This window comes from Girardinichthys multiradiatus, chromosome 1 (assembly GCF_021462225.1).
Source record: "Girardinichthys multiradiatus isolate DD_20200921_A chromosome 1, DD_fGirMul_XY1, whole genome shotgun sequence".
Classification (NCBI taxonomy): domain Eukaryota; kingdom Metazoa; phylum Chordata; class Actinopteri; order Cyprinodontiformes; family Goodeidae; genus Girardinichthys; species Girardinichthys multiradiatus.
In genome coordinates, this window is record NC_061794.1 from 12,946,644 (window position 1) to 12,961,428 (window position 14,785).

A 14,785-nucleotide genomic window follows, 5' to 3' on the forward strand; every position below is an offset into this window, starting at 1 on the left:
AATCTTCAATATTCAGGCATTTAGCAAATATAAATAATTTTGGCAATTCTTACTGACCTAAAACAGAAAAAGTTTAATGTGAGTTTATGTCAGACAGTGAGAAAAAAGATGTTTCTTTATACTTGTCATGTAAATATCTGGTTTCAAATTAGTGAGTTAGTGAGTTTTGATTGGAGAGCATTTGTATCGCCTAACATTTGTGCTTTTCTACAACTACAGTTTTGATGTCAGATGTTCTTATGAGACTCATATGCAGCCATAATTATAAACTCAATAGACATTTTATTGGGTGCACCATGCTAGTATCAGGTTTGATTGTTTTTCAACAACCTTAATTCTGGGTGGCATAGATTCAAAAAGGTGTCAGAAACATTCCTCAGAAGTTTAATGCAATCTTGACATGAGAGAATCATGCAGCTGCTGTAGATGTCAGCTGCACACCCATTATACAAATCTCCTGTTCCACAAATTCAAAATGTCCACAGTTGGATAGAGATCTGGAGGCTGTGGAGCTCATTTGAGTACAGTGAACTCAATGTCATCCTCAAGAAAGCAGCTTGAGATGATCTGAGCTTTGTGACAGAGTGCATTATCCTACTAGAAGTATCTATCAGAACATGGGTTTCCTGTGGTGATAGGGGATGGACATGGTCAGTACCAACAGTCAAGTAGCCTGTGGCTTTTAAACAATGCTCAACTAGCATTATTGGACCCAAAGTGAACCAAGAACATATCATCATCCAAGTAATTTGACCATCCACCAGCCTGAATGGATCCATGCTTTTATGTTGGTTTCACTAAATTCTGACCTTAGCATCTAAATGTTGCAACTCAAATTGAGACCAGGCAACAATTTTTCAATCGCTGGCTCATTTTGGTGTGCCGGTTTGGTTTGTAGCCTCAGTTTCCTGTTCTTAGTAAACAAGAGTAACACTCAGTTTGGTCTTCTGCTGATCCCAGTTGATCAGCAGTTTCTGAAATACTCAGACCAGCCCTTGAGTCACCAGCAACACAGTGGGTAAAAGAGGGACTAAACTGATTGTCCGTTTAATAAGTAAAAATATTTCTAAAAGTGTGGCTGACATGAATTTCTCACTGGATGTTTGTTGACAACCCATCCTATCCACACATGTAAATAAATCATACTATAACCTTTCATAAATTATTTGTGATAAAAAGGAATGACACAGGGAAAAATATTGAACACAAACTGAAAATTGTTTTAATAATTTGTAAAAAAGCCTTTGTTGGGGAAAACAGGTTTATGTCATTTCCCGCAAGGAGAAACTAGTACTTCTAGCAGTTTAGACATAAATGGCTGTGTGTTGAGTGTTTGAGTGGACAGCAAATTGACACTGTAACACAAGCTGCACACTGGCTCCTTAACATCATATCAGGGTCATATCTTCAGTGTTGTCCCATTAAGAGATATAAATTATTTACAAAGAATGTGAGGGATGTACTTACTTTTATGAGATACTATATGTCCTAGCAAGGCCGAGGCAGAAGCAAAGTTCTACCACATCACTGCCATGATTGTGTTATGTGGTGTTTTGGTAGAAGTCCATAGTTTCAATGGTGACGAACACTGAAGTTGTAACAGTTTGTGTTACAGTGAGCTCCCCCAGTAGGTGCAGCAGGTTTATGCTGTTTATTTCTGTCCTCATTTAGAAAAATGCTTTTACCTACAGGGCACACATTCATCAAGATACAGCAATAGTTTTTCCCCCCTTTTGAGTTAGCTTCAGGCAATAGCACAAAACCTAGTCATAAAACATTTTTATAACATCATGGCTGCATAAAAGAAAGAACACTAGATGGTTAAAATTAGAAAATAAACATGGGTTAGCACACATTCATTTTTGACTGTCTCTTGTCTTGATTGCAAGTCATTCATCTACCATACACACACACATAAATATAATGTAATAAAATTGTGTTCCCTAAAAATAAAATAAAATCTTTTCATTGACTTCATGCTTCTCCAATGTATAGATGTGACCTGGGACAGAGGCCCGTTTCTATTAGCTACTCTTTAAAGTGGGGATGACAAGAGAACATTCCATTCAAGTAAGGCAAATGTGTGCTGGTCTAAGTGAGAACCAAGCAGCTGCTCCCTGCAAACTTACAGTCAGAGCAATATAAAAAAAAAAAAAAATAAAATCAACTTTCAACGCTTAAAAGGGAGAATGGAAACAGCTAAGACAACAAAAAAAACAAAATAAAACTTCACATTCCATTGAGAGAACAGCAGTCATTTCTTTTTTGTGCAACATCTACTACAGTCAAAAGATTTAAATATTTTAAGGCTTTTTACAGATCTTTACCAAGGACACCAATAAATGTGGACATCACTACAGGTTGAATGCCACCCAGCAGATGAATTAGTAACACACAGATTTTAAAAAATGCAATGCATGTTTGGCATCAGGTAACAAAAGCTTCTAACAGTAGGATAAATGCACAAACTGTTAGAATGCAACAATTGTTTTTGATACAAAACAATTTAAATAAGCACTTGCTGTGAATCTTCTACAGTTGGCAGAAAAAAAAAACAAACAAAAAAAAAAACCTCAAATTAAGTAGCTCAGTGTGGGAGCGATAGATCACTGGCAGCTTGCCAACTCTAGTCTTTAAATGACAGGTTTCTCTAAGAGGATAAGATAATTATTTCATCCAGGCTGCAGAAGAAAGGCATGATGTAGCAAAGGTCTTTCAGTGTGTTTGGCAGGGAGTTCTGTAATGTATCTTAAAATAGAGAACAAGAAAGAGCTGCACATCCTTGACTTGAAAAGCAAAGCCCTGGAAAGATTTTGCGGCATATATTTATGTCATAGTTTTAGAGGCCGACTTGACCCACATGCAGAAGACACTCAGAGAACAGAGGACCATTTAGGTTGTTTATTTTCTTAAAAGACCAGAATAAAGGATGAGGTGTGACTGTCAACAGGAAGCTGCAAGAAGATAACAGGACGGGTGAGATTCTAGCGTTAGACAGTGGGAAGTAGTTGCAGAAAGCTTACTGTTCGGGAGCGGCTTGATCCGCCAGGGAGATGGCTGTCGAGTCTGGGGATTGTGGAGAGGCTGTGCAGGATAACCGCCTGGAGCTTCTGTGGACAGTACGTGGTGGGCCACTGGAGAGTGGACGGGGTTCACTTCAACGCGCCTGGAGAGCTTGGTTCAAGGAGAACTGCCAGCTGATAACTTGATCCAGGGATTCTTCAGGTTCGGGTTCGGCTATGGAACGTGGCTTGGCTTGGTTCATAGGTGAGCAAACAAAGAGGTAAGTCAAGATTCTCAAGATTCAAAATGATCAGAGCAAGGATCAGGCCAGATTGTTGTACTGAAGTTGGCAAAACACTCAGCCAAAGAGGTGCTGCCAAGCCATCCTCTTGTAGCCCTCCAGCTGATCACAGAAATGAGCCACACCTGTTGCGCCCTCACTCACAAACCCTGGCGGCACCTGGTGGAACATGGTTAGCAGCAAGCACAGCACACAAACGCACCCCAGACCCTGACAATTTACTTCATGTTCTGTTCAGCAAAGGGAACAAAAACAAGTAGACAAAGGTTTATCAATATTCATCACAGGATGTTTTCTTCTTTGCTCCATAGATCTGCAATTTGAGCCGTGCTCTTTGATGGAATCTTTCAGCGTTAGTCTGAGAGGTTTATATTTGAGTTAGGTTATATAGCGGCCATTACATCAGCTAAAGACAAACCACAAAGTCTGTTTTTCTGCACCTGCTGTTATTTGTAGGCATCCTGTCATTACAGTTGGTGCTCGGTGAAATGTTGGGAAAGTGTCTAGCAGACCTAAAAGTTTTACCTAGTAGGATTTAATTAGCGCTTTTGAAAAAGGAACATCTCTCCAGTTTCTTTCTCTGTCCTTGGTAATCAGTTCTGCGCCATTAATGAGAGGATGACTATCGACTGGTGGAGCGGGCTCCTGATAATTGAATGTGTAGAGACCATTAAACATTCCTAATCAAAAATAAACACTCCAGAGCCACAGATCTTTTGCAGAACAATATGTAGCTACAATAATGAAAGCGCATTTATTGGAAAGGTAAAGGAGAGCTCCACATCTTTCCTTGTCCATAGTTTTCTTTCCTTTTTCATCCTTGTTCATTTTCATATAACTGCTAAAAGTTCAGAATGGGAAAAGTTCAGAAAATAGCTGAATTCCTCAGGGCATGGAACCATATTGGATTTTTTAGGTTAGCATTCAGATCCAAGTAGCTGAAAAGGGGACGAACAAGAAAAAAACACAGTAATTGAAATGTTCTCAGAGGCTCCATTCCACATGCAAACAGGTCAGTAAATTACTAACAGTAACCGTGGCACGGTGTTGGAAATCAGTGCCCCTCTATTGACTCAACACTATTGATCTGACTCCCACATCACCACAACTCATATGAAGTCAGTGGGTCAATATTAGTAGTTAACAATTCTTACCCTGTACGACCTCTGCTTGAGCGAAGCAGAATGATGGCTTTAATAATGTGGTGTATTTAAGGTTGAAATGGAAATTTGTGAAAAGCAAACAATCTGATAAAACATTTTGGCCCAGTTAGAAAATGTTGAGGTGGGTAAAGACAGTGAAACTGAAAGATGAAAACAGTAACACCTGTATTTTACAGTGGACATAAAAAGTCTGCACATCTTTTCAAGTGAAAAACAAACAAATTTGTTATTAAAAAAAAGGTGAAATGATCTATTCTTATAGGTGTATGTAACTTTATGCTGATACTTTGTATAAGCATGTTTTCATTAAATTTGAGCTTTCAGTTTTGCTCAGTAGCATACCACGTCTTGGCAATAGTTGCATGATGCTGCCACCACCATATTTCACCACAGGCATAGGGTACATTTCATGATAAGGGGTGTTGTTTTTGTGCCAAGTGTACCTTTTAGAAATTGGCCCACAGTTCAAGTTTGGTTTCTTTATCTTGATGGTATATTACCCAGCTCTACGTGATTTCTGTGCAAGGAAAAGCTTCTGCCTTTCAACCCTTTTCTTTTGTATTCACATGTGAGCATACAAGTCTGCTGTCTTGTCTTTAGAAAATTCCACAATTAGAATACTATTATTTTGTTTTTTTCTACAATAATTTTTGACTGTCTTCATTGTACTGAGTTGTAGGAATAATGCTGTAAATATTTGTGTACCCTTGTTCTGAGTGATATATTTGTGCAGTGAGCTTATATTTATTCTTTGCAAACTTTGGCTTCATAGAAAGAATGTCAGCAAAAATACTATTAGGACAGGTGAACTTTTAGTAGATCAGATTCAATATAGCCGATGTTAGGCGTGTACCCCAGACAACTCAGTAATGTAATAGAATCGGTTTGTACAAGACTGCGGACATTTATATAAGCATGTTCTTGCAGCTTTATTATTTTTCACATTTTTCCCTCAAACAGATTTGTTTGTTTTTCAATTGAATTGCACACGATATATGTCAAATTAAAGGTGGAAAAAGATTTTTCAAAGTATACATGAAACCAATAATTTTTGTTTTGCTTTGAAAACATATTTTATTTTTTCTACATTTATTATTACCACAGTTTAATCCTCTAAACATTTACCAAAAAGCATAAGACATGGACAAAAACAATATTATGTAAAAAGATTTCTGAGGCAAAAAGAACGAGCCGAGGATTTTAAATATTTGTCAATCAAGCTCTGTGATTCCCAGTTGGATTTAATAACACCCCTGAGCTGTAGGTGTGTAACTGAATTAACTAATAATATGAAGATTAACCAGTTTTGTGTCACAGTAATATTTTGACAATAAAAGTTGGTTTTCATACAGTGTAATAATTATACACTGAGACAATCTTTCATGGATAGAGGAGACCAGAGTACAGCTCTTCTAAAATACATGTTCGTTTATACACTTTTTAATGGATGAACTTGTTTGTTGTTAGTTTGTTTAAAAAATAACAAGGAACAAGGGCGGGCAGGCAGGCAGGCCTTTAGTTGTTGATCATGTAATGTACTGTAGCTTTAAACAATCAGATTTGAGAGATTCATCACATTAGTATTTATGATAAATGATACAAGCTTCATTATTTTTTACTTCCACATAGCTAATTGTAATTATATTAAATATTTTAATGGTAGCAAATTTTATTACATGCAAATCTTTATTGTTTTGTTCTGTTTATGCTAGATGTTTTTTTTCTTTCTGTGACATGCATGAGACAGGCGAACCAGACATTTACTTGAGTAAAACCGTCAATGTTAATATCATCATATGTTAATAAAGCATACTGACATGGCCTTAGTCATTTTTTGTCGAAAATAATTTTTTAGCCTAAATCATCTGCTAGATTTTTTGTATTTTAATTCGGACTTTCAGTCAGCATTTGTTTTCCACAAAGTAGCTACATTCATGAAGCTAGTATTTAGCAAAGTGTGGAAGAGCTCCAGAACCTGTGGCTGTAACAAGTAACCAGGCTGTAACAAGTAACCAGGCTCAGTATGAGCGGCCATCTGCCACGACCGACTGGGGGTTAGAGAGAACAGAGCAGAGACACAAAGAGAACAAAGAAGCACTGATCCAGGAGTACGATCTATGGGAAGGAAAAGTAAATGTTAATGGATGTAGCTCCTTTAGTCGTTTCACCTAGAAAGAAAGAACAGATAAACTCTGAGCCAGTTTTCAAGGTTAGAGTCTGAAAGAGAGCACATACAGTTTGTCACAGTAAAGCTCAGTTAATCGACATGTCTAGGAGAGAGAAAGGGTTAAACACTAAAAGACAGGGCTATGTGGATCATCGGTAGAAGGTGAGCATTAAGTTGTTGCCAGCAGAAGCTCGGACGATTCCCCTCTCCAGAAAGGTGTCACAGGTAGACACAGAGCCAGGCCAGTGTAGCTTCTAGGAAGAGAAAAGAGAGAACAAAGTTAAAAGCTGAAATAACAGCAAATAATGCAAAATTGGAGAGTAGTGTGAGAATGTAGCGAAGAGGGTGAAAGTGGTCATCATGTCCTCCAGCAGCCTAAGCCTATAGCAGCATAACTACACAGATAGTTTCAGTTCAGATTATTTAGTTAAATGGCGCTTATTTACAACAATGTCGTCTCAAGCCACTCCACAAAGGGTCCCATTGATGGTCATTGTTATACTAAAAACCACAAGGATTGAGATACCTCTCTCTGTCAGACTAATTATAACCATTGGAAAAGAGAAGGGGTCATACAGGTAGCAGAAATGAAGGGTGTGTTTGCACCTCAACCATAACTGAGGCGGTTTAGGCTAAACCTGACTCCCCCTTACTCCAACCAACAGGGAGCGAGGAAGGCTCCATCCCTGATAACCTAAGCCACTCTAACTATAAGCTTTATCAAAAAGAAAAGTTTTAAGCCAAGCCTTAAACGTAGACAGGGTGTCCGCCTCACGGACCAAAACCGGGAGCTGGTTCCGCAGGAGAGGAGCCTGATAACTAAAGGATCTGCCTCCCATTCTACTTCTAGAGACTCTAGAAACCACCAGTAAACCTGCAGTCTGAGAACGCAGTGCTCTGTTAGGAACATATGGGACAATCAGATCTCTGATGTATGATGGAGTTAGATCATTAAGGGCTTTATATGTGAGGAGGAGAATTTTTAATTCTATTTTGGATTTAACAGGGAGCCAATGAAGGGAAGCAAAATAGGAGAAATATGATCTCTCTTTTTAATTTTCATCAGAACTCTTGCTGCAGCATTTTGAATCAGCTGAAGGCTTTTAACTGCATTTTGTGGACATCCTGATAGTAACGAATTACAATAGTCCAGCCTTGAAGTAACAAATGCATGGACTAGTTTTTCAACGTCACTCCTGGATAGGGTATTTCTAATTTTGGCAATGTTCCGGAGGTGAAAGAAGGAAATCCTAGAAACCTGTTTAATATGGGATTTAAATGACATGTCCTGGTCAAAAATGACACCAAGGTTTTTTACTTTATTACCGGAGGTCAATTTAGTGCCATGCAGGTTAAGTGATTGACTAAGCAGTTTCTTTTTTAAAGACTCCGGTCCAAAGACGACAACTTCTGTCTTGTCTGAATTTAGAAGCAAACAATTTAAAGTCTTCCAAGTTTTTATGTCTTCAAGACATGCTTGTAGTCTATCTAACTGGTTGGGTTCATCAGGATTTATGGATAAGTAAAGCTGAGTATCATCAGCGTAACAGTGAAAATTTATCCTATGCTGCCTGATAATTTGACCTATTGGAAGCATATATATAGTAAAGATTATTGGCCCAAGTACTGAACCATGTGGTACTCCACAATTAACCCTGGAGTTTAAAGATGATTTATCATTTACATGAACAAACTGGAATCTGTCAGACAGATAAGATTTAAACCAGCCTAGCGCTGTTCTCCTGATCCCTAAAGCATATTCAGCCTTTCTAAGAAAATATTGTGATCGACTGTATCAAATGCAGCACTGAGATCTAACAGAACCAGTACAGACACAAGTCCATTATCTGAGGCCATAAGAATATCATTAGTGACTTTCAGCAGAGCTGTTTCAGTGCTATGATGAGCTCTGAAGCCTGACTGAAACTCTTCAAACAGGTCATTGCTGTGTAAATGCTCATACATTTGATTAGCAACTATTTTCTCAAGAATTTTAGATAAGAATGGAAGATTGGATATAGGTCTGTAATTTTTCAAGTCATCTCGATCAAGCGAAGGTTTCTTAAGTAAAGGTTTAATTACAGCTACCTTAAAAGCCTGTGGTACATATCCATTTACTAAAGATAGATTAATCATATCTACAATTGGCCTGGTATGGTGACAATATAAATGTGGCAGGAGATTTGTTTCTCTAGGTGCCATGTACAGATTAACTATTTGAAAATGAAAAAATATTTTCCCCCTGCATCATCATTTGGGGTTTGTGGAGCTTCCATAACTATGTTAAGGTTCTCGATATTCCATTCAAATTGGTTTGTGTTGTTCTTTCAAGGTCTGTTAAACCTTAAAAGGGCATATGTTTCTTTGACTTCCTGCAGCAACTTGTCAACATGACTCTGTGTGCAGTGGAGTGGAACAATGGGGTCTAGTCCACGTCCCATCTGACTGGCATGTTGCTTACATTGTCTAGATAAAAAGAATAAGGTAGGATCTATGCTTGTAAAAAATAAAAAGACAATGAAGACTAAAATAAGCAGACATCTGTGTGGAGCAAAGAGTGAAGTATTTCAAAATGCCACGCTTAGCGCTGCTGTAGCTATTCGCAGATAAAGAACCAGTATCCAGATGTCAGAGTCCATGTTTGCAAATTTGGCTCATTTGGATTGGCTGGAAGCTTTCCCTATCTATTTGCACTGTATGAGCTCTCGAAACCATGTCAGTTATGACATTGATTTTAATCAGTGTCCGGTTTGATTTAGTCTGAATTTAATGAACATACCCTAAACTCAGCTTTATTATTTTATATATAAAATGCTGTTTTTGTCATAATCTGCCTGTGTTTGTGGTTTTGAGTTTGTGTTCTGTTTACCTTCTCTGCACCGCCATGTTCTTGCTTTATTTCAGGTCGTTCAGGTTTATTAGATTCATTCTGGTGTTTAGGTTTTTTGTTACTTGCCTTGATTTCTATGCTTTAGTTTGTGTTTCCTGATAGATCTGGTTCCCCCCTGTTCATGTTTTTTTTGGCAGTTTCATTGTTTACTTATTTCAGTTATCTTTGTTTTCTGTTTCCTCCCTGCACTCCCTGCTCATCATGTTAATAAGTCACTGTCCCTCAGTTACCTTCAGTCTCTCTCCGACTAGCTGATCCTGACTTCTCTCTGATTAACTCCCTGCATTTATTGGTCCATTCTCCACTTCCTCTCAGTACTTGGTCTTTACTATTTTCATTGTTCTCCACTGGTTCCTCCTGGAAACAACCCTGGTTACTACCCTGATGTCCTTTTATCCCATGCTCCTGTTATCCTGCCCATGTCTCACACCTGCCTGTGTCCCTGTACCTGGTCATTCTGTACGTCTGTTTATTATTTAACCTTTCTTCACGTACTCCACTACACTTTGCATTTGGGTCCTTCCTTAACACACACTATGACAGTTTTCAGCCTTTTTCGTGTGCTCATGCAAAAAAAATTAAAATGTTGAAGGCAGGTTTGTGGCAGAATTTATTAGAAGGAACTATTTCATAAGTCTACCATAAATCTGTAAACTCAACAATTTGAGCAAACACGGAAGAACGAGAACAAAATGGACAAAAGTGAAAGGAAAAAATAATAATAGATTAACAGGAGGGTAAAGATAGGGTACTGATAAGCAACTGAAGCAAATTGAAAAGGAAAACCTCACATTTCAAAATATAGTTTATCTTTTGGAAGTGGGGTTGTGTAAATAACCAATGAGTAGTCATTATCTTGTTTGCAGAAGCCACCAACCAGAGTGATTCAAAAAGATAGAAGTTTTAATGAGGGGATGTACAGGGGTTGGACAATGAAACTGAAACACCTGTCATTTTAGAGTGGGAGGTTTCATGGCTAAATTGGACCAGCCTGGTAGCCAGTCTTGATTGCACATTGCACCAGTAAGAGCAGATTGTGAAGGTTCAATTAGCAGGGTAAGAGCACAGTTTTGCTCAAAATATTGAAATGCACACAACATTATGGGTGACATACAAGAGTTCAAAAGAGGACAAATTGTTGGTGCACGTCTTGCTGGCACATCTGTGACCAAGACAGCAAGTCTTTGTGATGTATCAAGAGCCATGGTATCCAGGGTAATGTCAGCATACCACCAAGAAGGATGAACCACATCCAACAGGATTAACTGTGGATGCAAGAGGAAGCTGTCTGAAAGGGATGTTCGGGTGCTAACCCGGATTGTATCCAAAAAACATAAAACCACGGCTGCCCAAATAACGGCAGAATTAAATGTGCACCTCAACTCTCCTGTTTCCTCCAGAACTGTCTGTTGGGAGCTCCACAGGGTCAATATACACTGCCGGGCTGCTATAGCCAAACCTTTGGTCACTCATACCAATGCCAAACGTCGGTTTCAATGGTGCAAGGAGCGCAGATCTTGGGCTGTGGACAATGTGAAACATGTGTTGTTCTCTGATGAGTCCACCTTTACTGTTTTCCCCACATCCGGGAGAGTTACGGTGTGGAGAAGCCCCAAAGAAGCGTACCACCCAGACTGTTGGATGCCCAGAGTGAAGCATGGGGGTGGATCAGTGATGGTTTGGGCTGCCATATCATGGCATTCCCTTGGCCCAATACTTGTGCTAGATGGACGTGTCACTGCCAAGGACTACCGAACCATTCCTGAGGACCATGTGCATCTAATGGTTCAAACATTGTATCCGTGTATCAGGATGACAATGCACCAATACACACAGCAAGACTGGTGAAAGATTGGTTTGATGAACATGAAAGTGAAGTTGAACATCTCCCATGGCCTGCACAGTCACCAGATCTAAATATTATTGAGCCACTTTGGGGTGTTTTGCAGGAGCGAGTCAGGAAACGTTTTCCTCCACCAGTATCACGTAGTGACCTGGCCACTATCCTGCAAGAAGAATGGCTTAAAATCCCTCTGACCACTGTGCAGGACTTGTATATGTCATTCCCAAGACGAATTGATGCTGTATTGACCACAAAAGGAGGCCCTACACCATACTAATAAATTATTGTGGTCTAAAACCAGGTGTTTCAGTTTCATTGTCCAACCCCTGTAAACTAACCATAGACCTTTTGTGATTATGAATATGAATATGAATATATTATTTAATATTTAATATTAATACTTTAGTATTTCATTAAATAATATTTCGGTCTGTTAAGGGTTGAAGAGCAACAGTTTGTTTAATAGTTTTTAGTTGAAATGGAACCTCACAAACACATAGAATAGACTAGAATGGAAAGGAATAGAATAGAATAGCATACCCTTTATTGTCCCACAGTGGAGAAATTCTGGTGTGCCAGCAGCAAAGCGAAAAGGCAAATAGAAGCATGCAGATATACACAAAAGTAACAAATATACAAAATAAATATATATATGTTGTGATTTTTAATATAAATATATTATTTAATATTTAATATTAATATTTTATTAAATAATATTGCGGTCTGTTAAGGGTTGTCCAGTGAATACCTGCCCAATAAGGCGGTGTTAGGATAACATTGAAAGGGATGAGCCAAGCTCTGACATTATTGAACAGCACAACTCTGTACACACAGAATGAATTTACACAATTTCTTAAAATACAAGAATTTATTATCAAAATAAGTCAACTCAAAATCCAACTAAACTACCAAGCAGAATTAAAGAATAAGGAAGACTAATGGGCTATGTACAATATAAACAAGTTGATCAAAGATGGTTGAAAACCATGACCGAAAGAGTGATGCAACATTACTATGCATAATTTATGTTTGAGAACCAAGGATTATCTTCAAGAGTCTGGAAACGAAGTTAAGTTAGTCTTGGCACTAACTTAGGCAATAAATGGTATACCTTCAAACAACCATTCACAATGCAAGATCAGATAAACATTATTTTAATAAAATAATATTTGTGATTTGCTGAATAAAACCAACCTTCTGGATGACCAATTCTCAACGGTGTTAAATTAGCTGCCTTTATTTGTTAAAATAATATTTAAGGAAACATTATTTTCAATAAGAACCAAATCTTTGAGAAATAGGGCTTAATGGTGTTTAATTAGTTATCAAGTTTAGTAAAACAATATTTAGGGAAATATTATTTCCTAGATTGAAAACTAACAACCTTTTTGGGTAAATGATCTTTATTAGCTCACACTTAGTAGGTAAGCACGTGTTCTTAGCTGTTAGCAGTTGGAGCTAACAAAAGAAGCTTATAGCTTATCATCAGAATCAAACACATAAAATTAAGATACCACTAATAAAAGGGTTGAAATACATAAGCGTGGACAGCGCGTTATGGCCGATCTTCTGTGTTTAAAATCACCTTTTAAATAAAGTTTTCTTAACTTAAAAAAAAAACCCAAACACAACAAATAAACTGAGCTAATCTGCTAACACTAGATGGCTGAGTTTTCAATACAAACAAAACCAAACGTCATAAAAAGAAAAATGTTTAGATTATTTAATTCTAAACTACTTCTCTCTGCCCAAAACACTACCTCTTTTGCTGGGGTGAAAGTGAGCCGGAACAGTCCGGTACTGCGTACCACTAAAAGATTCTGCACCGGTACACAGTACCGAGAAGAGGGAAGAATGGCTGTCTGCTATGAAGCGTCATCCATAACCAATTAAGACTGCAAAAATTCATGAGCACACAAAAAAGAACAGATCCACTACAAATAGGTAGCCTAAAACACGACTTAATCTGTTTATAAATATAGTTATTTTCCCCTCATTCCAAATAGTTTCTGAACTGTTCTGCTATGCTGGAGCCCATGCCAGCCGAGAGACATAGTCCCTCCAGCGTGTCCTGGGCTGTCCCCTGGGCGTCCTCCCGATGGGACTTGCCGGGAACACCTCCCGAGGAAGGCGTCCAGGTGGGATCCGGTATAGATGCCCAAGCCACCTCAACTGGCTCCTATGTGGAGGAGCAGCGGCTCTACTCCGAGCCCCTCCCGGATGGCCGAGCTCCTCACCCTATCTCTAAGGGAGTGCCCGGCCACCCTATGGAGGAAGCTCATTTCAGCCACTTGTATCCGGGATCTCGTTCTTTCGGTCATAATCCAAAGTTCATGGCCATAGGCAAGGGTAGGAATGTAGACCGACTGGTAAATCAAGAGCTTCGCTTTTCGGCTCAGCTCTTTCTTCACCACAACGGACCGGCACAGTGCCCCTAGTACTGCGGCAGCCGCATCGATCCGTCTGTCAATCTCCTGCTCCATTCTTCCCTCTCTTGTGAACAACACCCCGAGATACTTGAACTCCTCCACTTGAGGCAGGAACTCCCCTCCAACCTGAAGAGGACAAGCCACCCTTTTCCGGTCGAGAACCATGGCCTTGGACTTGGAGGAGCTGATCTTCATCCCAGCCGCTTCACACTCGGCTGCAAACCGCCCCAGCGTATGCTGTAGGTCCTGGCTAGAGGGGGCCAGCAGGACGACGTCATCTGCAAAAAGAAGAGATGAAATCCACTGGTCCCCAAACCGGACCCCTCCAGCCCTTGGCTGCACCTAGAAATCCTGTCTATAAAAGTTATGAACAGGACCGGTGACAAAGGGCAGCCCTGCCGGAGTCCAACATGCACCAGGAACAGGTCTGACTCCGTGCCGGCAATGCGGACCAAACTCCTGCTCCGCTTGTACAAAGACCGAATGGCCCCTAATAAAGGGCCCCCAATTCCATACCCCTGGAGCACCCCCCCACAGGGCATCACAAGGGACACAGTCAAAAGTCCTCTCCAGGTCCACAAAACACATGTGGACCGTTTGGGCAAACTCCCATGAACCCTCAAGTACCCTGTAGAGGGTATAGAGCTGGTCCAGTGTTCCACGGCCGAGACGAAAACCACACTGCTACCCCTGAAGCCGAAGTTTGACTATCAGCTGGACTCTCCTCTCCAATACCCTGATGTAGGCCTTCCCAGGCAGGCTGAGAAGTGTGATCCCCTTGTAGTTGGAACACACCCTCCGGTCACCCTTCTTATGAAGGAGGACCACCACCCCAGTCTGCCAATCCAGAGGCACTGTCCCCGACCGCCATGCAATGTCGAAGAGGCATTTCAACAATGAGAGCCCCAAAACATCTAGAGACTTGAGGTACTCAGGGCGGATCTCATCCACCCCCATAGCCCTGCCACTGTGGAGCTTTTTAACCACCT

General features: G+C 39.8%; 2 long non-coding RNA genes across 4 annotated transcripts in view; one reads left to right on the forward strand and one right to left on the reverse strand.

The window, feature by feature from the left end:
- LOC124864049 overlaps window positions 1–3,155 on the reverse strand; it is a 30,175-nt gene extending 27,020 nt beyond the window's left edge. The window contains exon 1 of the long non-coding RNA XR_007037255.1: window positions 3,024–3,155. This is a non-coding gene — a long non-coding RNA (uncharacterized LOC124864049). The remainder of the gene's footprint in view (window positions 1–3,023) is intronic.
- The window catches only part of LOC124863935, a 42,234-nt gene continuing 28,630 nt past the window's right edge, over window positions 1,182–14,785 (forward strand). For 2 of the 3 annotated variants that reach the window (XR_007037226.1, XR_007037247.1), the window contains exon 1: window positions 1,183–3,267. This is a non-coding gene — a long non-coding RNA (uncharacterized LOC124863935). Of the gene's footprint in view, window positions 3,284–14,785 lie in introns of all 3 variants that reach the window. The other variant, XR_007037236.1, reaches the window with a different exon arrangement.